The sequence below is a fragment of the Spinacia oleracea genome, chromosome 5, assembly GCF_020520425.1.
Source record: "Spinacia oleracea cultivar Varoflay chromosome 5, BTI_SOV_V1, whole genome shotgun sequence".
In the NCBI taxonomy this organism is placed as follows: domain Eukaryota; kingdom Viridiplantae; phylum Streptophyta; class Magnoliopsida; order Caryophyllales; family Amaranthaceae; genus Spinacia; species Spinacia oleracea.
In genome coordinates this window covers 6,139,178-6,166,407 of record NC_079491.1, presented here as the reverse complement: position 1 = coordinate 6,166,407, position 27,230 = coordinate 6,139,178, and the positions used below count along the sequence as shown (strand labels likewise).

Genomic DNA, 27,230 nt, shown 5'->3' with positions numbered 1-27,230 from the left:
TTTATTAAAATTGAAAATATTTATTAACTTAATTTCGTTTTAATTAAATTATGAATAATCGAATTTCGTTAATTTTAATCGTTTTTACGATTTATTTTAAACGATAAATTTATAAACTGAAATTATTTATTTTCGTTAACGATAATTTATTTATTTTTAAGAAATTATTTTAATTAAACATTTTATTACAAATTCTGAATTTTTGCCAAATATTGTGAATTTATTATAAAAAAAAAAAAAAAAAAGATGAAAATGTCAGCTTTATTTTCTTGCTCCCCACGCTCAAACCAGGAAGTCAAAAACTTCCTTCCTTCCCACATTTCAGTCCAAATGCAAATGCTTGGACCCCAAGCACAATTCCTAGCTTGTTCAACACAACTCTCATGTACAAATTCAGAATTTTGGATGGAATTTCAACAACAAAAAACACCATTTCAATCTCAATCTCAACTCTTGTTTTTCTGTGATTCAATCCAACCAACCACCAACAACAACCACCTCAACCACCGTGCACCACCATCCTCACCACCACTCCACCACCCCGCATCTCCCGACCACCCAGAACCACCGAACACCACGACCCCACCACAACTCCCTGCTCTCTCTCCTCCTCTCGCATCCCCTGCCTCCTTCTTTCTTCCTCCTCTTTCGCCCCACGCCACCACCACAACCACCGCACCACCATCACCACCTTATCCCTCCGATAACCACCAGCAACCGCGCCAAACCACCGAGCCACCCAGCCACCTCCCTCCTCTTTCTCCTCCTCCTCGTTCGTTCCCTTCCCCCTCCCCTGTTCGCGCAACTCACCAACCCCCCTTCACTGCCCCGCCGCCGCAAACCACCCACCATCACCGTGACATTAACCCGAGTTGGCCAGCCGCCACTTTCCTTCCTCCCTCTTCTCTTCTTCTCCTCTTCGAGCATCCCCTGCTCGTGCCTCCCTGTTCCAGACCAAACCAAAAATCAAAGTTTTATGTTAAAACTTTGATTCCCTTCCAACCCATATTAAAATTGGGCCATATTTCATTTGGGCTTTTTGCGTGAGTTACAAACTTAATTGTATTTTCAGATTTCTAATTATTAATTTGCATGCTTTAATAAATTTTGATAGTATAGTTATTTACTAATAAAAATTGTTTAATATTTTCCAGGTTTAATTATCGATTTTACGAAAATAAAATTTCTAGCTTTACTTAACCAAAAACGGAATTTATAAATATTTTCATGAAAATCGGTTTATGAATATAAATATATATATTTCGATTGAAATTCGATTAATAATATTTTCAGTAAATTTCGAAATTATATTTTATTAAAATTCGTTATTTATAAATTCATCACTTATAAAATTTATTATTTATAAAATATCGATTTAATTTAGATTATTTATCGTTTTAATACTAATTCAATAATTTATTATTTTGAAAGAAATTGGACTCGGAGCTCAGGACGAACGAACCAACGAAAATCCCTTAGCAAAGTCGCGGAATTAAGGTAACGGCTATTGCTAGTACCCGCAATTCCCTTATAAATGTGATTATGAAATTACAACGTATGATTGATTTATTAAATGAATGTTTTGACATGTTTTATGAATTGCGGGAAATGAAATATGATTTTATTGAATAATTTATTATAATATGATTTGATGGAATTATTCCTTATTTTATGATTGATTATAAAATGCTATGATGATTGATTGAATTTCTTATAAAATGCTGTTTATAAGAAACCACGAAAGAAAGGATGCTTGATCTTATGATCCAAAGGAATTATGTTACTTCAACTGAAGTAAAAAGACTAAAATGTAAAATTAAACGAAACATGATAAATGAAAGTGAAATTCCTAGTCCATTTGGCAGTATATGTTCACAGGTTACGATTCTCGGTCATGCATGTACCCATGGGGCATCCGCCCATTGAGCCAAGGCTCTCATGTTTTCGGGCCAAGGCCCCATGTTTATGGACAGCGGTCCATCGTGGAAGACGTTCCATCATGTCATACTTGCCACGACTAGCATGTGCACCCTAAAGTTGATAATGAATTAAATAAAGAACTTTATAAAATGTTTTACATTATTCTATTCTCCCTGTGTTATTAAATAAAATGTATTGAAATGAATTTACGTTGCTAGAATAGTTCGTTACTGAGTCTTCGGCTCACCGTTATTTTGTTTTCTGTTTTAGGTACCGCTGGGATCGATGGGAACGAGTAGTGGCGAGGATTTCACTTTAATAATTCCCACCTAGTTTATGCCTTAAGTTTTAATAGTTTAATTAAAGACTTTTAGTAATTTATGTACCTTTATTTTGGTAATATAAAAGATTATTATATTGATTTTTGGGATTTAATATCTTGTGATTGAAGGTTGCCTTGTAATTCCCAAGAGGGAGTTACGGTAGGTAATGCCCCGACCAATTAGGTTAATTCCGCTGCTAATTATGCTTTAATGATGTAATTAGAGGTCGGGTGTTACAGGAGTATTTTTGTAATATAGTTATTGGGAAATGTGTAGGGGTGAGGTGTGAAAATGTGTTTTTAGGATGTAGAAATATATGCAGGTCAATGGTTAAGTGAGAGAAATGATATAATTTTAGTAAAAATATGTCCTTTACAAAACCAGACGGGTATTAAAAGATTCTTTATAAGGAAAGCGGGGCAAACGTCAAGGAACCAAGTGAGTAATACTATTTGGTATTGGTAGTGTGAAAGCAACTACAAATATTTTATTTCTTCAAATAAAAATGATGTAATATTTGTGAAACATCAAGGTAAAAGGTGCAATAATATTGAACGGGAAGAATTAGAACTTTTAGAATTAAAAAAAAAAAGGAAACATAACATGAGCCGATTAATTAGAATTGAGTGTGATTAGACCTGTCAAACGGGTCGGTCGGGTCGGGTTGTAAAAAAGTATTTTCGGGTTCGGGTTAGATCGGGTCGGTCACTTTCGGGTTCGGGTTTACAAATGCTTGTTCAAGACCCAGAACTTTCGGGTTCGGGTTGACCCAACGGGTTGAGAGATTTTAAAACGCGCATTATATTTTCATTAATTTAGGTGATAAATATACAAAATATGGGCACAAATTAACAAATTTTCCTACATAAGTTTATATTTAGTCAAATTCAACCGTAAAATGGCGTATAATTCAAATTAAAATCATATTACACACAATAATAGTAAAAAACAGCGTGTTTATTATGCTTAAATTTTCTCATAATCGCATTTATTACTATAAATACAACGATTTTCAATCGGTCGGGTCCAAAACGGGTTCGGTCGGGTTTTGACCCATTACTTTTCGGGTTGCTCGGGTTCGGAAAAAATCGGGTTACGGGTCGCAAAATCTTGTTCAGGACCCAGTATTTTCGGGTCGGGTTCGGGTCGGTTTTCGGGTCGGGTCGGTTTTTGACAGGTCTAAGTGTGATCGAACATGAGCGGATTAGAACCCGCGACAGTTGACCAAATAAGTTGCCATTATTATAACATGTGATAGGTAGATTCATGGGGGGTGGGGCCCCCAGCTCCTTGGATCCACAAATATAACTCTTGCTTTTGCTGGTGGTGGTGGTGGTGGTTGAGGTGGCAATGGTGGTGGTTGTGGAGGTGTTTGTAATGTTGGGATCCTTGGAGTGTGATAAGGAGTAGACCTAAAACCCGACTGCGGTGATGGCGGAGCTCCCCATGTCCTTCTCTCTCTTACTGTTTTCTCATCTTTTATGTTGCTGATACCATTACTTACCTTGTAATTGGTGGACGTGAACCATGAAGATGCTTCTTGCAAGCCAACTTTTCAAGATAGATAGAAGATTAGATAACTAATTAGTATGTGAAACAAAGATAGTTTTACAATGGCTATCCTAAATTGGTAGCCATTGAAATCTTTTGATCATGGCGGTACATATTATATTTAGAATAAAATCGGGACCATTGATTTAATTAATTAAATATATAATTAATACAAAATAATACTCCCTCTGTCCCTTAATACTCGCACGGGTTTGACCGGTGCGGAGTTTAAGACATTTGAATTGACTTATTAATTTAATTGGTGATTGTTGATAGTGGGGTATTTTTTTTAATATAGTTAGTGGGAAATGTGTAAGGGGTGGTGAGTGGTGAGTGAGGGGTGTTGATTTTTAAATGATATTTTTGTAGGTAATAGGATGTAGGTGGGGTAGTAGGTAAGTGTGAGAAAGAATATAATATTGGTAAAGATTTCCATTTATAGAAGCGGTGCAAGTATTAAGGGACGACCCAAAAAGAAAAGCGGTGCAAGTATTAAGGAACGGAGGGAGTATTATTTTTTTTTTTAAAATCCTTGGCAGAGTACAGAACTACAGGACCATTTCCATGGAACTTTTTTGGCAAGTTACTTAGAAAATGTAGACAATGAATTATCGACGCTTCACTTCATGGTTGTCCACAATAATTATCAATTCTCAATTTCTTTAACTTTATATCAACATTCATCGGCTCACAAGATACAATCGTAGAATAATCAATATGTACATTATCACAAAACAATTATGATAATGTTTTTAATTTTTTGGGTGACTTGAAGCACGTATTATGATGATTTGGGCGGAAGAAAGATGAAAATATCTTAATTTTGATTTTTGATACTCCTCCTTTAATTAATCTAGTTTTGATATTATTGGTTTAATTTGATTGTTTGTTTGACGGAGAATATGGGTTTGAATACTTGATAAATCAGTTTTTTTTTTTTTTTTTTTTTCTGGCGATAATTATATACATAAGAAGAAAATTATTTGCTCCAATAAATGAACGAATAAGATTGCTCCTTGAAATTAAAGGGTTGAGATTGATTATAATGGTAGTGGCAACCATTTTTTGATAGCCATTGAAAAACCTTCCGTGAAACAAAAGCATGCATGACAATTTATGTGAATCTCGAATGAATTAAAATAAAAAGATTACAGAAAAAAAGGAATGTACCGTTGGTAGCTAGTGTAAATTCTTGTGAAAAGCTAGCTAGTAGGAATAAGATTATTACTAAAGCTTTTGCTGTCAAACTTGCTTCTAATTTCTGCATCTTTACAAATATCACTATTACAAGCTAGCTAGACTGGAGATCTAAATATAATGAGATTCAAAACTTATAATTATAAATGGAGTGTACCTTAATTTAAGTATTGTCAAGGTCAAGTCAAAATAAGAACGTAACGCAGCGATGTGCTGGACTTTAATTTTTTTGGTCAGAATATTAAAACAACTGCAATTTGTTTCGCAAAATGTCTAAAAATATGAGTTAATCCCTCTCTATAACATTGTTAAGTTTACCAACTGGACCATTGGGTAGATAACTCACCGTTAATAAAACATTATAAAATAATTAATAAAGTCAAAGTACATTCTACTACATATGCTCTCTATTACCAATTGAGGTCGGCATGAGTGGTTAAGGGTCTCTTGCTCCTTAACCAAGGTCTCGGGTTCGAGCCTTAGGAATGGAAAAAAATTTCAACTGGGAGGGATGCTGCCCACTGAGGTACCCATGCAAACTCCCGCGGGAGATTAATCCACTCGCCGAAAGCGGTGGGAACTCCTTGTAGTAGAACAAAAAAAAAAAAAAAACATATGCTCTCTATTAATGGCGGGTAGACAAAGTTATTTCTTTATGGAACTTGAGTTTGGGAGGAAAGTTCTATTATCCAAAGTCAAACCCACTTATTAACACATCATTGCATGTGAAACGATGATTACGAACTTAATTAATTAATAAAGAGTGCATGCATTGATGCGCAATGAGTTAATTAAAATATTACTTTTTGAGTTTTGTGCATATTAAGAAGCGTGTTGGAAAAACCGATAAGATCTTGATTTAGTGGTTAAAATTAAAGTTCTGTGTAGTTATGTATGATAGGTCTCATGACCTATTCCACCCTGGCACCCGTACCAATTTGTAATTTACATCGTCGTATGTGGCTAATTTGCACACAAACAAAAAGAAGCGCATAGGGAGATCTCAAACAGTTGAAACTTGAAACCATGCATACTTCTAGTGGATTAGGTAGAGTAATTGATTATAACTTTTTGAATCACTAAGGCACTGTTAATTTGTTTGGGCCGAAACATTTTCAATTTCTTAAACACAACTTTTCTTTTAAAAAGAAGTGGGGATGTCACATTTTCCTCTTTAATTACTCCCTTACATTTCTTAATCTCTCCTAGGCATCTCTTAATTACTTCGCATCTATTTTCATTTCTTACACTGAACAGAAATGGACTGGAGTAATTTCAATAGATAGAGAAAACATCAATGTGAAAGCTAATAGTCACACCAATTAGAGAAAATCCTGGGTACTCGAGGCAAATTACTGCTCGTCATATCAGTTTGAGTATGATAGATGCTCACCCCGTTGTGGCCCCACATGGTTGGTCTTTCAACTGTACTATACCAAAAGAGAAAGATGAAGAATGGCTCGAAAGAGACGGGGACTGGAATTCAAACTCGATTAGCTGCCCCGAGGTTCAATTTTTGGAGTGTATTACAAGGAAGAAGAAGCAAGTAGGATGGAAATTGAATAGGCAATTCGAATTTTTCAACTCCAAAGCCATTTTAGTCTTCTTATTTGTTTTATCGGGTAAATTTAGATTGGTCATAAAGCTAATTCCTTTTGTATTTATATAATACTAGTCTACTACGTACTTACGTAGTACTACATGTCTTATATAGTACTTCCTCCGTCTTTTAATACTCGCAACGTTTTGACTTTTGCCACTATTCATATAATATACTTTGACTATTCTTAGTGCTTTTTATATAAGATAAAACATAGTCATGTGGGATCTTGTTAGATTCGTCTCAATGTGTATTTTCAAAATATCAACTTTTTATAATTTTTGCATAAAGAGAATTTAAGATATAAATGATCAAAGTTGTGCATTGGCATGCGTAAAACTAACAAACGTTGCGAGTATTAAAAGACGGAGGAAGTAACATTTTGTGACACGGTTTGGTTATTCATTTAGTTAACTCATTTAGTCACTGCCCAATATTGGAATCATGTAGTTAATGCCCAACAGGTACTCTCTACTCCTATATTTTGGCATTTTGCCATATCCATAAACTTTTTATCATTGAATTCACGTCTTCGTGTATCTTAGAGCGAAAATTCCCGGGTTTTAGGCAGAATTTTTCCTGCCCAGTTTTTGGGCACGGCCCGAACTTTTTAAAAAATGTATGACTTTAGTTATAAATTTAACCCGGTCCGAATGGCCCAAAAAACCCGCTACTTTTAGCCCGATTAACGGATTTGGGCAACAAAATTGACCCGACCTGACACAATAGACATATTTTATGCCCTCGACCCAGCCCGGCCCGTATTTTGACCAGGTCTAGAGTATCTATATGCGTAATTGAGTATCCGTTTTGGTGCACTATAAACAGAAAGTCAATAACAACAAACTGCGAAATTCATTCTTTTGCTGCTGCATGCACCTACAAATAATACTCACAGTCACACTTCTTAGTATTTCAGGAGCCACATAAAGTTCAGCTACAACATCTTAACAAAAAACATCTCATAGAATTGCTACACTATAGAAGGTCAACAAAGTTCATATGAAGCATTTATATACAGTCTAGAAGTATATACTTCGTATGAAGCACGTGAATGTAGGCAACAATACTCAAGCTATATACGGAATTACGGAGTAACAAGCAACTGTATTTCCCAATGTTCTTTTAAGAACTTTGTTCCCGAGATGAATTTCTGGCTTTTTCTGCAAAATCCATAAATCAAATACGAAAAAGGCATCCATGAGAATATGAGATAGCATACAACTGAACATACCAAATCCCCTTTGATTCTTCTTCCAACTTGTGCATTTTCCCACACTAGGTGATTCCCTCATTTCCCACCAACTCACCTCGAGCGAGTAATAGGTATAGGTACATATATGACTACAATATATGTTGATAATCTATTCTAAACACAGACTTCCACCCCTGAATTAACAGCCCTCAACAATTAGACTACAAAATACATCGCAATAATTAAATCAATACATGTGGAATTAACCAATAGCAAAATTACAAAATTACAAGGGTGGTGAAAAATAACATCCCCTATGAAACAATAGAAAAGTCAATATTAACATCACAACAATATTATAATCAACCTGATTTGTGAACCCACCTTAAAAAAATTTTTATTTTAAATATGCACTATATTACGGAGTAACAAAATGAAACCAAAAGTATTTACAAGGGGGAAAAACACACATAAACCAACAACAAACAACCCTAACAACCTACCAAAAAAAAAACCGAGCAAACACACGGTCCCAAAAAAAAGACCCTCAAAACAAAGAGCAAAAGTCAACCATGGACAACTTTAACCAGGAATTGCGAAAAACACAGCCGCACTACAGCAGCAAGACTTCTGATACCGTACCACTACACATGAACTAACTGCAACCAAACCTGAAGCTGTACCACCACACCAACAAAGCAGCACTGGCCTAGCCAACAGCCGTGCAGCCACAGCAACAAGGCAGCACTACCAATGCAGCTACTGCAAACAAGGCAAACTGCAGTTATGAGCCCTCTCTTCAAACTCACTACAGACCACCAGAAACACACCAAGTCCTACTTCCTGCACCTAGGCTGACCACCTGACTTCCATCCGACAGACTCAACAGCAGCCTCAAACACCACCGCAAACAACCAACAGACTCAGCAGCAGAGCCTCAAACACTACTGTAGACCTCCCAAGCTCTTTTCCAGCCGAAACCCAGAAGCAACCTCAAACACCACCACAAACCATCATCAACCCAACATCAGCTCTGCAGTCACTGCAGACCACCCAAACTACTTGCCAACCGAAACAGTCCATAACTGCGGAATTACTAAAATATCTTAGACGCAATCACATCTAAGATCATCATCCATACATAATGACTCAGGACACCCTAAGGACCACTGCAATACCCAGACTCATCGATCTTGTCCACTTTACAAAGCGAAACCCATATCCAGAACTTCCAATTCATATGGGGGCCATGGGGCTAAAATATTGATCGTTTCTACACAATAGAACTTCCACAAAGGAAAACACGTACTAACGAACCACAACCTTGTACATCCATAGAAAATATACACTTTCACACGAGCTCATTGATGCAAGTAAAGAATGGAGAAACAAAGCTTTGAAAGTAAAATCCAACAAAAAGCCAGCTATTAAAAAGCATTCCAACCCATTAAATTGCAAGTAACGAAAGCAGTTATTTCATAATAAAAAAACTTCGTCTGGGCTAAGTCGTCACATTACTAGTTCAAATTACACTATCAACCTGAATATTAATTTCCGACAGCGGGGGAGACATAAAATAGCTCATTAACCAAAAACATCAATTAAAATGAACCAAAAACAACTCAAAATTCAAGGAAAACAACTCAAAATTTAGAAAATGAAAACCATCGCACCTCTCCTCATTTAGACCCATAAATCACACACAATGAACAGCTAGAAGACAATCATCATCATACCCATTGCCTTCTAAAAGGATCCACCAACAAGTGGGGTAAGGGGATCATACGTACACAACCTTACACTTGCAATTACAGAGAGGTTGATTCCAATTAACACCTAAGAGATAACACGACGACAGTCTTCTACTTCAATGAAAGGAAGAAAAATGTTTTGAGAGCCATTTTGATTTAGTCTACTATATCCCAAAGCCAAAAGAACAAAACTACCTCCAGCTCCATGAGAAATATGAAAAAAAAACAACTGAAAGACAATGATAAATAATTTGTATATGAAAGGTATGCTGCAAAATCTTTTCCATTCTTGTAAACAAATCAACCTACGATAATGAAAAAAATTGGAAATAAAAGCATCAATTATAATTTGAATCCTTCGTTTCCTCCTATAACTATATGGAAGTTATGGAACAAAAGGAATTTCTCTTACTTCTGTCATCCAATTTACTACACCCGGCGTCAATTAGACTATCATACGCCATATACAACCATTTCTAAGGTCGGCATAACAAGAAGCAGACTTCAAAACTCATTCACACAAGAATTAGCGAGTCTAAATAAGAGCAATTTGAGCCCAATAAGTAATGTTTTCGGCACCAATATTCCACACATTTGGTTACAACATTCACCTCTTTGATAACTACTACATGACCTATTACAAGTACCTATCATAATCTTCTCATGATGAAACCAACTGACCAGCATACCCTCTAGCGACAACCTTTTCCACTCATAACACACATAGTCTATCAACCAAGATTTCCTCTATAAAATCCAGTCGAGCCTTTAAAATGAATCATTACTTGGTGTTCCTGTAAGAATTGGAAACGGTTGGAGAGGTCTTGCTGATCGTGTATTGTTGTTATCCTGATGATATCCTGCGCAGATAACAAAGATGAACTAGCCTCGAGGGTGATTCGAGGATCCCCCTCCGATGCTAAAGTCAGGTATGGTAAGTAATAAGTATTTTAGGTTTGGTGAATGATTGTGATTGCGTACCTTTTGTAATAAATGAAGCTCATATATATAGGCGCGGGTCGGGCGTACGGACAAATGGGTCCTACCCGATTGATAGTGACCCGTTGACTTCTTGATTGATCACGTGCTGCCTCCCTACCGGCTTTCAAGAGATGCTGGTAGGGAATAATAGCTGTCGTTAAGGATTATTGGCTATTATCCTTAACTGGTTGGGGATGCTACCAGCCAGCTGGTAGCACACCCGTACACTTGGCATAAAAAATTAAATCGTCAACTAACTATATAACTTTCAACTCTAGCACCTATAATATGAATGTACGTAGATGTAGTCCCTCATTTCAATCATAGGTTTCCATTCAAAGATCTCATAGATGTTAAGGTATTACAAAATCCCCCATTTTGTTCTCAACATAACATTAACACCTATTATGAAACCTACAAATCAAACAAAATAACAATCATCAATACATGATGAATTTGCCTTCCCATATTTTTCTCAAATGTTGCTAATATTAATGAAGTCTTCACAAGAATTTTCGGAGTATGCCTTCAATAGGAACTAGCAAACCACATAAAACACAACCAGTAGAATGATAAACTCTCATGGATCCATCTGTTCTCACAACATAGAATTGTTCTTGAAACCTACAAATCAATATAAGAGCCGACACTTCAAAAGAATCTGATTGGAACTGAGCTTCTCATCAAAGTTGAGTTTTTCACAAAAATTGACATCCTAAGTGATTTTATGAACACCGCACTGTCTGCTACAAAAACAATTAGCACAAAATAATGCAGCTCAGACCACTTAATCTGGAAAAGCCTTTTCCACTCCCAAATTTATAGCACAATACTTGGTATAAATAACATGATAACTGCACAATAACAACAGTCAACCCATAATGCACTTGGCTTCCCATATCCCTCTCAAAAGTTGCCTAATATAAAGGATGTCTTCACATGATTACCCCAAGTTTGCTTCCAAAGAAGAACTTCCCATAAAAAAAAAATACTCCCTCTGTCCCTTAATACTTTCACCGTTTTGACTTTTTGCACTATTCATATTTATATAAATTTTTATAATATGTAGTTAAAGATATTGGTGGTCAAAATTGTGTATTGGCAAGCGTGTCCAGTCAAAACGGTGCGAGTATTAAGGGACAAAGGGAGTAACAAACAAGCCTCACGAACCTCAAAAGCCATAAATTGATGGAAGTATAAACGAATACTCCAACTTCCAACTTGTGAACCTATATTATCAATTAATACGATCCGTCACTCCTCCCTAAAGATCTCAAAGATTGAGGTACCACAAAATCTTGCATTACGAAGTGTTCTAAACGAAATTTTGATCCCCCCAAAAGAAATACACCACCACCATTAAAAAAATGTACTTGACATTCCTCTAAGAATTTATGTGACAGAAAAGATGTCTTCAGAGGATGATTAAAATTCTCACTACAAAACTTTCCGTTAACCACAAAATTAGGACAACCCCTAGAAACACAAATCCCCATCTACTCTCACCTAGACCTGGTAATCGGGCGGGGCGGGTCAGGGTCGGTGCGGGTCAAAAGAGGGTCGGGTATTGAAAGGGTCATTTTTAGCGGGTCGATAATGGGCGGGTCAAAAGCGGGTCGTGGGTCAATAGCGGATCATTAGTGGGCGGGTCAATAAACGAGGAATGAAAAATGAAAAACAAAAGAGCCATGTGCAAGTACAAGTAAATACGAAGCTATACACGTAATTTTTTGTATCATTACTATTTTAATTTTCAAAATAATTGTAGTATAAGTTTGACCCTATAATGACCCTGTCCAATAAAGGCCTTGTCCAATAAGAGCCCTGCCTAATAAAAGCCCTATTAACTTGACCCTAACCCTATATCCATTGGACTACCCTGTCCAATAACCAGGTCTACTCTCACCACATAAAAGCATCCTCAAAAGCTATAGATCAATAATATAACTGTTCACACCAAATACATCAAAACCGAAAACCCTTCTCTTGGAACTGTAATTTTTATCCAATTTGAGTTTTCTTATGGGGAATGGTGGGGCATAAAGTTGGATATCCCAATAAGTAAGTTAATGAATCCTGCACATCAGGCTATGATAAAATTTATAGCTAAAAATTTAACTTGACCTCAAAACAAAACCTGATATTCCTGTCAAACTGAAAATTTAAACCAAATACACCAACACGCACACCTACCTTAACTTAGAAATCCAGATTCACGTCATTAGCAAAAAGCTTTTGATCTCATACCTTCAGATCACACAAAACTTAACAACGCAGATTCCCTTAATCTACAAAAAGCTTTTCCACTCATACTTCCTAACAAAAGATAATACACACTAAGACCTTCTTAATAGCACCTACATGTCATAATAACTATATCATACACTATAACTAAAGCACTTGATACATATAAATACTTCCAGAATAAAATCCTCGACTTACCTAAGAACTTCCAATTTGTGCACATTCAATCTATTAATATAGTTGCCCATTTCATTCATTCCATTCAAAAGACCTCAACTACTCCTCAATTACATTATGTTCGCATTTAACATTCCCTCCTTAAGTCCATAACTCTCGCCATTTTGATCCACAACACACACACAACAAACACCATCAATTCATAATAAACTGAACTTGCCATATTCCTCTCGGGTGGATAAAGATAGACGAAGTCCCACAATATATACTCAGAGTATGATTTCAATCATCAACTTAGAATTTTCCAATACCACAAAATGAACACAGTCCTAAAAGGCCCATCACACCATATATGTATCCTCAAATAAATAAATCAATCAAATGTAGGTGGACCCACTCCAATTAACTGCCTTCAATCTGAAACCTCAAAATCATATATATAAACCCAAAGATCATAACACAACTACTGCCCCCACTTTCAGAACAGAAAAAGCATACCAATCTGAATCCCTTTAAACTACAAAAAGGTTTCCCATTCATACTTCACAACACATAAAACCAGACTAGCGTAAATTTCCTTTCGGAGTTGGTTAATCTACAAGAAACTTCTTCCACTCAAACTGTTAAAATATCACACTTCTTGAAAAACGTATCAAGTCATACACTATAAACCCAACTTAGGCACCTTATACATTGATATAGTCACAAACTAAGATCCCATAGCTTAGCATATCACAAATTTCTCCCTTCAATTGTGCATTTTATAGCCTCCATCTTTAAGTCAACACCTCTTATCATTTTGAATAAAAAAAATGCAAACAAGAGAAACCATCAAATTATAATTACCTTAACTTCCCATATTCATTTTACATTTCTATTCAAAAGATCTCATAACGTAACGACGACTCATAGGATTTTCTCCAAACATGATTTCAATTATAGTAGTAGTAACTTTCATAAACCACAAAATAAACATTGCCACATTTAATGTATCCTCAAAAAAAAAATTACTCGTAACTCTGATACCTCTAATGAAATAAGCTCAAAAAAGATCATAATGCCAACTACTCCCACAACCTTCAGAACATACAAAATTTAATTCAGATTTTCTTACTCTGCAAAAAGGTTTTCCACTCCTACTTCTAGAACACACACACACAAACACACACACACACAAACACACACACAAACCTGCTGGCTTTCTTTCAGAAGTTGGTTAATCTACAACAAGAATTTTTCTCCCTCAAACTTTTACGGAAGCATATTACTCGGAACACTTATCAAGTAATAATACATAAAACAACAGCTAGTTATGACCTCTAAATACTTCCAGAATATTTCTCAGCTTGTTCAACCTATATTATCCATTAATATAGTCACCAATTTCGTTTATTCCATTCAAAATATCTCAAAGATTAAGGTATCACCAAATCCTTCATTAAGTTGTGTTCTCAAAGAAACAATTCCTCCTCAAGTCAACACCTCTCATCATTTAGACCCAAAAATCAACACAACCATCACCAGAACAAATGTACTTAACAAATGTAATGTAGTTCCCTTCCCATATTTCTTTTAAAAGTTTCCTGCCATTAAGGTGTCTCATAAGATTACTCCAAGTATGATTTCAGTTTCCATGAACCACAATATTAACACATCCCCTAAATCCTCAAAAGTTCATCTACTCTTGCAACATAAATGCAACCTCCAAAGCTACAACTTAATAGAAATGGAAGTGGGTAGCTCCAAAAGAATTCTCAACTTGAAACCGAAAAATTTATCGAAACTGAGTTTAGGGAAGGGAAGTATAAAGTTGGGTATCCCAATAAGTAAATTATACACCCCACACATTAGGCTACGAAAACATTTAGCATTTAGCACAACTTTTGTTCCTTTATCTCTCTATCGAATAATCGTATTTCATGTGAAACTAAAATCAGATTAACCCTCAGATCCAACACAACTATACCCACCTTCGGAACAAAAAAAATCTTAGCAAACTCAAATTCCCATATCAGCAAAAAGCTTTTCCACTCATACCTTTAGAACATACCAAACTTAGCACCTTAGATTCCACAAAAGATAATTATTTCATAGCCTTCTTTTTCCACTAAGACCTTGTTAATATCACCTTACTTGTTCCTACTTGTTCACCTATATTATCCATTTACATAGTCTCCATTCAAAAGATCTCATCTACTCCTCAATCATGTTTCCATTCGCAATATAACATTCCCTCCTTAAGACAACAACAATCATCATTTTGATCAAAAAACATACTACAAAAACAATCAATACATATTGAACTTCACTTCTGTTATTCCTCTCAAAATTGGATAAGATAAACGTCTCACAAGAGTTACCTCAAGATTTCACTCATCAAAATAGATTTTCCCATAAACCACCAAATAAACAAAGACCATAGAATCTCAAACGCCATATCTTATCTCACCGCATCATTAATGTATCCACGAAAGGCAAAAACCACTGTTATAAGTGGTCACTCCAATAATGTTACACACTACACCCTTCCAGAATATAACACTCCTATTCAAAAGTTACATAGCTTCAGGTATCACAAACTCCTTCATTAAATTGTGTTCACTATAGTAACATCCAATTGCTCCATACGCGAGCACCCTTCATACATAAAAACCATCAAAACATAATGAACTTGACTTTCCGTATTCCTCTCCATAGTTTCTAAAATAAACAATGTTACACAAGATTAACTCCACAGTCCACACAAATTCATGTCAAACTGAAACCTCTAACCAAATAAATCCAAACACCATAACAACACAACTTCCATCCACCTTCATTAACATGCAAAACGTAGCAATCCAGATTCCCTAAATCTTCAAAACTCTTTTCCACACATAACTTTAACACATAAGATCAACAACCCAGATACACTAAACCTTTCAGATTTCACATCACTCGACATAATCAAGTAACACATTGACTAAAACATACTAGACCTATAAATCATCCCAAAATATACTCTCGACTTTACTAATGTTACTACCCAACTTCCAGCTTGTGCACCTATATATTATCAATTATATGGTCACGGTTTCTCAAAGATGGTATCATAAAATCCTCAATTGTGTTCACAACAGAAATTCCCACCTTAAGTCAACACTTATCCTCATTTAGGCACACAAATCACACGATAAAAACTACCAAAACAAATGAATTTTGGCTTCTCATGTTCTCCTCAAAAGTTGCCTCACATGTTTTACTCCCAAGTATGGTTTTAGTTTTGAAAACAGAACATTTCTTTAACCATAAAATTAATACAACCCCAAGGAACCTCAAAATCCCCATCTACTTCCAAAACATAAAAGTGTCCTCAAAAAGTACAAATCAATAAAAATGTAAGTGGCAACTCCAAAGTAATCCTCCACTTGTAACTGAAACTTTCACCCCGTTAGTTTGTCTATGGAAGAGTGTGGTATAACTTGGGCATCCCAATAAGTATTTTTTTAATCCCATGGTCAGTCTAAGACAACATTTAGCAAAAGAAACAACTTTTTGATATCTAAAACAAACCATCATATTCATGTCAAACAGAAACCTCTAATTAATACAACCTAATGATCTAAACACAACTACTGCTCCCACCGCCTTCATAACATGCAAAATATAGCAGCATTGGATTCCATTAATCTTCAAAAAGATTGCCCCATTCTTACCTTTACAACAAAAAAAACTCAGCAACCCACATACTCGTTAAAAGTCAGTTAATCCACGACTAGCTTTATCCACTAAGGTAGGGACATAACTTGACGGAATAATCAAGATATACACATTACCTAAAACACTTGAGACCCGCAAGTTCTTCAGGAACAAATCCTCGACTAAATTTACAACATCCAGTTTGTGCCCTAAATTATCAATTAATATGGTCACTAATTCCATTCAACAGATCGCAAAGATGGAAACACAAAATCCTCTATTACACTGTGTCCCGACCCAACGTCCCCTCGTACGGTCAAAACACTCCTCATTTTGACCCAAAAACCACACAAAATAAAAACCTTTAAAACATAGATACCTTCCTAAAAATTAACTAAAATAAATCTTCTTTATAAGATCTACCTCCAACTCTCCAAGGTATGATTTCAATCTTGAGAAGAAAAAGTAAATCCCGTAGGACACAAACTAAATAGCCCCTAGAACCTCAAAAACGCCTTCTACTATAAATCAATATAAATGAAAGTAGCCGATCCAATATGTCTCCCGTCAAACTAATACCTCAAATCAAATAAATGCAAGAATCTTAAAACAATTACTAGCCACCACCTTCGAACATAGAAAACTTAGCAACCCAAATACCCTTAATCTTCAAAAGCTTTTCCACTCCTACCTTTTGAATACACAAAACAACAACCTAGATTCTTTTGAAACAACAGTTAATCTTTGGCAAGCTTTCTCAAGCTTTATAAAAGCCTTCACGAATAAGATCATCAACTTACTAACTTCTAACTTGTGCATGTATACTATCGATTAATAAGCTCTGATTCATACCCAAAAGAAATTATGAGAAATTATACAGACCTGTAATACTAGTTCTTCGATGAAGAGACACCTGTTTAGTTCATTCCATTCAGAAGATCTCATCTACTTCTCCATTCAACTTTATTCTATAACATTCTCTACTTAAGTCAACACCTCTCACAATTTTGACCCAAAAATTACGTTCAATATAAATTATTAAAACTTAATGAACTTAATTAGAGTAGTCTAAAACAAACGAAGTCCCAAAGACATACACCAAGTATGATTTTATCATTCGAAAACGCTCCTAAAAACCTCCAAAGAGCCATTTACTTCCACAACAATATTTTGAAAATAATATAAAATAATGAAGTATATAAATTTAAGTAGTCACTCGAAGTTCTTGTCAGTCCGCAGCCTGTAATAAAATAAACCCAAAGATCTTAGAAGAAACTACTAAACACCACCTTCATACATAAAATTTAGCAACAGCCCTAGAACCTCAAAGCCCCATCTACTCTCGTAACGTACATGTATACTCCAAAAATATAAATCAACATAAATGTTAGCCGTCAGATTGTCACACCAGAATATTTCTTGTCAAGCTGCTGCCTCGAATCAATAATCCCAAAGACCTTAACACAACTTCGCACACCTTCATAACACACAAAACTAAGCAACCCAAGTTTTATGATCTGCGAAAAGGTTATCCACTAATACCAGTAAGTTATGAGTTTGTCACTCCAAAATATTTTATGTCAAATTGATGCCTCAAATCAGTAATTCCAAAGAGATCTTAACACGGTTACTTCCCACCCCTTTAAAACATTCAAAACTAAGCAACCCAAAATTCTTATTATCTGCAAAGAAAATGTCTTCCTTGTCTTCCCACTCGTGCATTTAGAACATACAAAACTCTGTAACCTAGATTCCCTTTAGAAGTCAATCTGCAAAAAGATCTTCCACTCAGAGTATCACACCATTAGAACACTCAAAAGACAGCTACCTAGATTTCCTTGAGAAGTCCGTGAATTTACAACAAGATCTTTCCATCAAACCTCGTAAAATAAATAGCCCATGCCAAAATTATCTGGACATGGTGTTGTACAATATAATTATTAACACTGAAGACCCATAAATCCTTCCAGAATATTTCTCAGTTTACCAAGCAATAATAGCACTACGTAAAAGATTTCATCCAGTCCAATAAAAAAAAATCCTCGAATACGGAGTGTTCTCCACATAACTATCCTTTCTTAAGCCCACACCTCTGAATCATTTGGACCCAAAATCACACACAAAAACTGCCAAAACATAAGTACTTGCCTTCCCATACTAAAATGAATTCTGGCTTCCCATGTTCTCCTCAAAAGTTGCCTGTTACAAAAGATGCCTCACATCTTTTACTCCAAATATGGTTTCAGTTTTGAAAACAGAACATTTCTTTAACCATAAAATTAATACAACCCCTAGAACCTCAAACCCCATCTACTCCCCAACATAAAAGCATCCTCAAAAGTACAAATCAACAAAAATGTAAGTGGTCACTCCAAAATAATCCTCCTCTTGTAACCGAAACTTTCATCCTACAAGAGTTTGTTTGTGGAAGAGCGTGGTATAAGTTGGACATCCCAATAAGTAATTTTTTAATCTGACGGTTAGTCTAAGGCAAGATTTAGCAAAAGAAACAATTTTTTGATATCTCAAACAAACCATCATATTCCTGTCAAACAGAAACCCCCAATTAATACAGCCTAATGATCTAAGCACAACTATTGCGCTCCTACTGCTCCCACCACCTTCATAACATGCAAAACATAACAGCCTTGGATTCCATTTATCTTCAATGAACTTTCTGGATTCTTACCTTAACAACAGACAAAACTCGGCAACCATATTCTTGTTAAAAGTGAGTTAATCTACGACTAGCTTTTTCCACTAAAACCTTTAAGGTACGACATTACTTGTAATAATCAAGATACACACGTTACCTAAATACACTTAAGACCCATAAATCCTTCAGGAACAAATCCTTGACTTACTTTACAACATCCAGTTTGTGCACCTATGTTATCAATTAACATGGTCACTGATTCCATTTCAAAGATCTCAAAGATGGTAGCACAAAATCCTCCATTACACTATGTTCCCGACCCAACATCCCCTCGTACAATCAACACACTCGTCATTTTGACCCAAAAAGCACACAAAAATAACAAACTAGAATAAATCCAAAAAAGTTAACTTCCAATATTCTACCAAAAAAGTTAACTAAAATAAATCCTCTTCATAAGATCTAGAACCTCAAAGCCCTTTTTACAATCACAACATAAATATGTACTCCAAATATATAAATTAATTCAAAAGTAAGTAGTCAATCCAATATATATCCATAATACCTCAAATCAAATAAACGTAAAAATCATAAAACAATTACTAGCCATCACCTTCAGAACATAAAAAAGTAGTAACCCAAATTCCCTTCATCTTCAAAAACTTTTACACTCATTCCTTTCCAACACACAAAACAACAAACTAGATTCCTCTGACAGATGATCTTTAGCAAGCTTTCTCGACCTTTATAATAGCCTCTAACCTGGCACCCTTAACATATTATATACTATATCTAAAACACTAAGTGTTAAAACTCCTTCTGGAATAAGATCGTCAATTTACTAAGTTCTAACTTGTGCATATATACTATCCATTAATAAGGTTCGATTCTTACCCAAAAGGAATTCTGAGAAATAATAGAGAGACCTGTGATATTAGTTCTTTGATAAAGAGACACCAGTTTAGTTCATTACATTCAGAAAATCTCATCTTTAACATTCTCTCTTTAAGTCAACACCTCCCATAATTTTATTCTTTAACATTCTCTCTTTAAGTCAACACCTCCCATAATTTTGACCCAAAAATTATGTTCAATAAAAACCATTAGAACTTAATGAAGTTAACTTCCAAAATTCCACTCGGAGGTAGTCTAAAACAAACGACGTCTCAAAGAGATACACCAAGTATGATTTCATCTTTTGTAAACAGCGGTCCTAAGAACCTCCAATGCGCCATTTACTTCCACAACATAAATATATCTTGAAAATAACATAAATTTAAGTAGTCACTCCAAGTTCCCGTCAGTCCAAAGCCTGTAATAAATAAACCCGAAGATCTTTAAAAAACTACTAAACACCACCTTAAAAACACACAGAACTTAGGAAATGCCCCTAGAACCTCAAAGCCCCATTACTCTCGTAACTTAGATGTATACTCCAAAAATATAAATCAACATAAATGTAACTGTCAGTTTGTCACTCCAGAATATTTCTTGTCAAGCTGAGGACTCAAATCAATAATCCCAAAGATCCTAACACAACTTCCCACACCTTCATAGCACATAGAACTGAACAACCCACATTCTTATAATCTGCCAAAAAGTTATCCACTCATACCTGTAAGTTGTGAGTTTGTTACTCCAAAATATTTCATGTCAAATTGATGCCTCAAATCAATATCCCTACGATCTTAACACAGTTACTTTCCACACCTTCAGAACATTAAAAAATAAGCATTCTTATAATTTGCAACAGAATGTTTTTCCACTCGTGCCTTAAGAACATACAAAACTCTGTAACCTCGATTCCCTTTAGAAGTCCTGGATTCCCTTTAGAAGTCCATGACTTTACAACATGATCATTCCCCTCAAACCTTATAAAATATATAGCACATGCCAAAATTATCTGCCTATGGTGTTGTATAGTATAACTATAACACTTAAGACCCATAAATCCTTCCTGCATATTTCTCAATTTACCGGGCAATAATAGTTACGTAACAGTTTCATACACCCCGTTAAAAGATCTCAAAGATTAAGGTATCAAAGATCCTCAAATACGGTGTGTTCTCTACATAACTATCCTTTCTTAAGCCAACACCTCTAATCATTTGAACCCAAAATCACACTCAAAAACAACCAAAACAAATGTACTTGCCTTCCCATATTTCTAACAAAAGTTTCCTACGCCATAAAAGTTGTCTTCATACTCTCCAAGTATGACTTCAGTTTTCTAAACAGAACTTTCCATCAACCACAAAATCTTAATGCAGCCCATAGACCTTCAAAATCCCATCTACTCTCAATGCAAATGCATTCTTGAATATTACGAATCAATAAAAATGTAAGGTCACTTCAAAAGATATCCCAGCTTGAAAATGACATTTTATCCAATTTGTTTACTGAAAAATAAATATCCCAACTAGTAGATTTGTGAACCCCGCCCTCGCGCACATAGGGTACGACAAAATTTAGCACAACTTTGTTCTTTCATCTCTCAAAACAATCATCATATTCCGGTAAAACCGGAACTTAAAATCAAATAAACCCAAAGTTAACACAACTACTACACCACCTTAATCATCATATTCCTGTAAAACCGGAACTTAAAATCAAATAAACCCAAAGACCATAATACAACTACTACACCACCTTAAACACACAAACTTAGCAACCCGGATTCCCCTTACTGCAAAAGGCTTTTCCACTTATACCTCAGGAACATCAGAAACTAAGCAGAATAGGTTCTCCTCAAAAGACGGTTAATATAATCCAAAGAAGTTCATAGCAGCACCTTACTACTCTGTATTGTCCTTTCAGAGCAAAATCCTGACTAAGCATACAACTTTTAACTTGTTCACCTATTATTATCTAATATAGCCACTCATTTCATTCATTCCACTCAAAATATCTCATCTACTCGTGTTATATTATAACATTCCCTCCTATAGTCAACACCCCTCATCATTTTGAGTCAAAGATCTCAGAAGGAATTTTACATAAACTACAAAATGAACACAACCCTAGAACCTCAAAAGACCCATCTAATAAATGTATTACTGAATATACAAATCAATGTAAAAGTAAAACTCACTTTCGTACTATAATCTTCCAACTTGTCCACCTATATTATCCATTATTTTAGTCAGTCACAAGTTTCATTTATTCCATTCAAAATATCACATTCCTCCAGTCACAATATAACACTCTCTCCTTAAGTCAAATACTTGAATATTCTTAACCCAATCCTATAAAACACAAAATTATCAAAACTTAATGAAATAAATTTCCAATGAACTTATAAAAAATGGTCTAAAATAAACGACGTGCTCACTCCCCAGTATGCTTTGAATTTTCAAAATAGAACTTTCCATAAGCCAGAAACAATAGAACCTCAAGAGCCATATCTACGCTCGTCACATAAATGAATACTCCAAAAAAAAAAAAAATCAATGTAACCGTAAGTAGTTACTCCAATAATCTCTTGTCAAAGTGATACCACAAATCAAATAACCTAAAGATTTTAAAACAAACAACAACCCACCACCTCCAAAACATACAAAACTTATCAACCTCGATTTCGTTAATCTGCAAAACATTTCCACTCATACCTTTAGAACAGACATAACACATCAACCTATACCCCTTAAGAGACAGCTCATGAGAAATATTTTTTCATCATCGCCTTTATAACAACACCTTACTCTGCATAAATGACAAATTATATACTACAGGTAATTCAACTCCTAGAACTCCTTCCAGGGTAAAATCCTTAACTTATTGTACAACTTCCAACTTGTGGACTATCCTATCCATCAATGCACTCACTTCACTCATTCCATTTATAATGATCACATCTACTCCTCCATTTAACTTTGTTCACAATATAACAATCCCTCCTTAAGTCAACACCTCTCATAATTTTGCCCTAAAAATCATGTACAACAACACCATCAGAACTTAATGTACTTATCTTCCGACATTGCTATCAAAAGTGGTCTAAAATAAAAGACCTCCCAAAGATTTTCTCCAAGTATGCTTTCATCTTTCAAAATAGACTTTCTGTAAACCATGCACAAAATAAACAGAGCTCCTAGAACCTCAAACCATCTTTTCTCCAAGTATGATTTCAACTTTCGAAATAGACTTTCTATAAACCACAAAATAAATAAAGCTCTTGGAACCTCCAAAGCACCATCTTCTCTCACAACATAAATAAATCCCTTAAAAATATAAATTAATATAAATGTCACTTGTCACTCCAATATAATTCCGGACAGAAGGAAACCTATAATCAAATTAAACCAAAAATCGTAACCTACTGAACACTACCTTAACAACAAACATAACTTAACAATTCGGATTCTCTTAATATGCAAAAAGATCTTCTACTCATACCGTTAGAATACGCAAAACACAACCACCTAGTTCCTTCATACGACAGTTGATCTACATAAGCCTTTTCCAATAGACCGTTGCACATTTCCGTGCAGAATTGTCGAGTCTATAACTTAGCTATTTCGATTCTCTTAATATGCAAAAAAAGGTCCTCCACTCATAGCTTTAGAATACGCAAAGCACAACAACCTAGAACCTTTAAAAGACAATCTACATAAGTCTTTTCCAATAGACCGTTGCACATTTCCTGGCAGAGTTATCGAGTTATACACTATAATTCATACAGTAAAAAATCCCTCAAACTTATTATACAACTTCCAACTTTGTGCATCTTATCCACTAATGTAATCTCGATTTCCATTCAAAAGATCCCATAGGCTTAAGGTATCACAAAGTCCCCAACTACACAGGGTTCTCACCATAAACTCACTCCTTCAGTCAACACCTCTCATCATTTTGACCCAAAAAATCAGAGAGAACAAAAACAATAAAACATAATAAACTTAAATTCTCTTACTTCTCTCCAAATTTAACATAAACAACGCTTCACAAGAATTACTTCAAGCATTATTTGAACTTTCAAAATATAACTTTCCATGAACCAGAAAATAAGCAGATGCCCTAGAACCTCAAAAGCCCTAACTACTCTAGTCACATAAATGTATACTCCTCCAAGAATGTAAATCAACAAAACTGTAAGTAGTCACTTCAATATATTTCCTGTCACACTAATACATCAAATCAAATTAACCCAAAGATGTTGACACCACTACCTTCACACCACCTTCGGAACACACAAAACTCAGGAACCTTTCTTCTCAACAAGAGTCAGCTGATAAAAGAAATAAGCTATTTCACCCAAACCTTTCTTCTCAGCACAATTTAGTAATCTACCATCCTCAAATCAACCCCTCTCTGGCTCTCTTCCATAACATACATGGATCCAATACACAAAAACCATCAACATACGTAAAGCTCAGATTTCCTAATTCCCGAAAATAACTACAGAGTGCAACCTGCCATTGTGTCCAAGCAACCTGCCATTATGCTCCATAACAAAGTCTCAATCATCGAATCCACTCCAAAATCTATCTACAGACTAAATCAAAAGCTTCCTACTTCACTACTCCCAAAAGACCACGTTTTTCACAAAGTATCAAGAAAAATTGTGAACAGGATACGAATCATGACAGACTACAATAAATAAATAACACTCATATGTAATTCAGACAGTACAGCAAAAGGTACTCTATTCATAATCCTAATCCAGAATTGCAAAAGATGAAGTACAAATTTCGCTTACCGAACTCCTCGTATTTCTTCTTCGTCGTCGTCTTCTTATCCGCGAAATTCTTCTTCTGCTACTAATTATTCGTCATCTTAATCAACGCCATAAAAGAAACTTCGATAAAAACCTAATTTTTCCCGAAGTGAAGACTTTGATCAACATCTTCACTTAGGGAAAAAGTAGTTTCTAAGAGAAATACCACCAGATATGCTCCGATGAAAAACGTTGTCGTCCTTTGGAAGATTATATCAACACTATTCTGGTGGCTCAAACCAGTGAATGGATGAATCATCCCCAAATTGAAGAATCATCATCTAGGGTTAGGTTTTGGGTTTAGATCGAATTGTTAGAATTTGATCGGAGATTCTAGGGTTAGAGGTAGGGAAATTGAAACGAGAGAGAAAATTGACAGATTAGGGTTCTGTACACAAAACTTAACCGGTGAGAGTGTTTTATGTAGATTTTAAGGCGGTGGTTTCGCGGAATATGGCGGTGGGTTGGAGGTTTATAACGGTCTTTTTATCGGGCGTTCTTTTTTTACAGCTCATATACGCGCCTATCTTTCATTATTTTTACTGTACAAGTTGGTTTCTTACCGAGTTACAGTTGTGCTTGATTTAATTAGGTCGGTTTCAAAAAAGATGTGCTTGATTTAATTAGGTTGGTTTCATAAAAATAAAAAATAAAAATAAAAAGTTGGGATTTTCTAAAATAAAATATTTTTTTCAAATTATTTTATTTTAGGTTTGGGATAATTGGAAAGTGGTTTTGTGACGCTAACTCGTAGCGGAACTATCATCGTGTGAAAATTATTAGGTGCACCCTATCATGCTCTCACTTTTTTTTTAAGATAAGTACGCGTAATTTTCTTTCCTGATAAAAAAAAATATTAAAATTACATTGGTGATTTTATTTTATCCACTTTTTAAACTCCAAATGGTGGGGCATGATGGTAATTTGAGGGGTTTGGTTCGGCCAACTATAAGCACAACAAGTCTGTATCTTTTCATTTTATCTCAAAAAATAAAATTGTATTTGTCCATTGCACAAATAAGTCAATAACATGTTTTCATAAAGTTATCAAATTATTTGAATTAATTGAGAATAACACAAAAATTTCCTAAGATAATTTACTCAATTATTGTAAGGATATGAGATAATGACCCTATTTTATCAATAAAATTACTTTTCAAATATCTCACTCTATATACAATTGTGGTAATCAATTTGCATTAAAAACAAAACAAATTCTAGTAAAGAAAACATTTATTCCTATGATATATTACATATCAATATCTCAGGATCTTTTCAACAATTAAGGACATTGATGAATATTAGAACAAGGATATTTGATGCCTGGATTGAATAAAACTATTCCGTTGAAACAGGATAAGGATGGGATAACCTACTAAATAATCTCCCGATTTGATGAATCCAAAAGGGGATGACAAATGGAGGGAGGATTTACATCCTCAATCATAAACATTATGATTATGCACATACTAAAGTAGAATGTAATATGGCCAAAGGTAGTATCTTACAACATAAAAATTTTATAAGGTAGTTTATTACAACATTTTTTTTTTATAAGGTAGTTTTTCGCAAAAATCATATTTTATAAGGTAGTTTTTGACAAATTTACCTTATAAAAAAATCATATTTTTGACAAAAATCATATTTTATAAGGTAGTTTTTGACAAATTTACCTTATAAAAAAATCATATTTTTGACAAAAATCATATTTTATAAGGTAGTTTTTGACAAAGCTTTTGCAGCCGAATTTGCTTGTAATTTCTGCATCTTTAATTACAAGCCTGAGTAGCGACCCATTGGTATAGAGAAGTAGACTATAAATTGACCTCAAAATTATCATGCTCCAAGAAAATTATTGGCGACATTTAGATTTTGTGTTCAAATTGTTGAAAAGGGTGTCATGCCATACATGTTGTCATGTTTACTCGCTTGCAAATTTGTCCAATTGTCCTTTTCAACATTTTTTCTCTTTAACTATACCTTTTTCCAAATAAAAAAACATAATTAACTCCTACTCTTATTAAGTTATTGATTTTATCATCACTAACTATATTTCATTTGCAAAAAATAACATGTAGCATGACATAACCAAGTGGATAAGGCGTTTGCATTTTAATCAAGTGTTCATGGGTTCGAATCTTGTATAAACTATACATGTGTTACTAATTTGATTTTGGAATAATAGATGACAGAGAATGACACGTGTCAAATAAAAAAAACATAATTAACTTCTACTCTTAT

At 34.9% G+C, this 27,230-nt stretch overlaps 2 long non-coding RNA genes across 2 annotated transcripts; both read right to left on the bottom strand.

Moving 5' to 3' along the window:
* Positions 1–7,427: 7,427 nt before the first annotated feature.
* LOC130461220 (uncharacterized) lies at positions 7,428–25,462 on the bottom strand. The gene is made up of 2 exons (XR_008921623.1): positions 24,972–25,462; positions 7,428–7,754 (listed from the first exon to the last, which is right to left on the bottom strand). It is a non-coding gene; the product is annotated as an uncharacterized lncRNA (long non-coding RNA).
* LOC130461219 (uncharacterized) lies at positions 10,049–24,948 on the bottom strand. Its single transcript, XR_008921622.1, has 2 exons — positions 12,425–24,948; positions 10,049–12,024 (listed from the first exon to the last, which is right to left on the bottom strand). It is a non-coding gene; the product is annotated as an uncharacterized lncRNA (long non-coding RNA).
* Positions 25,463–27,230: the final 1,768 nt, after the last annotated feature.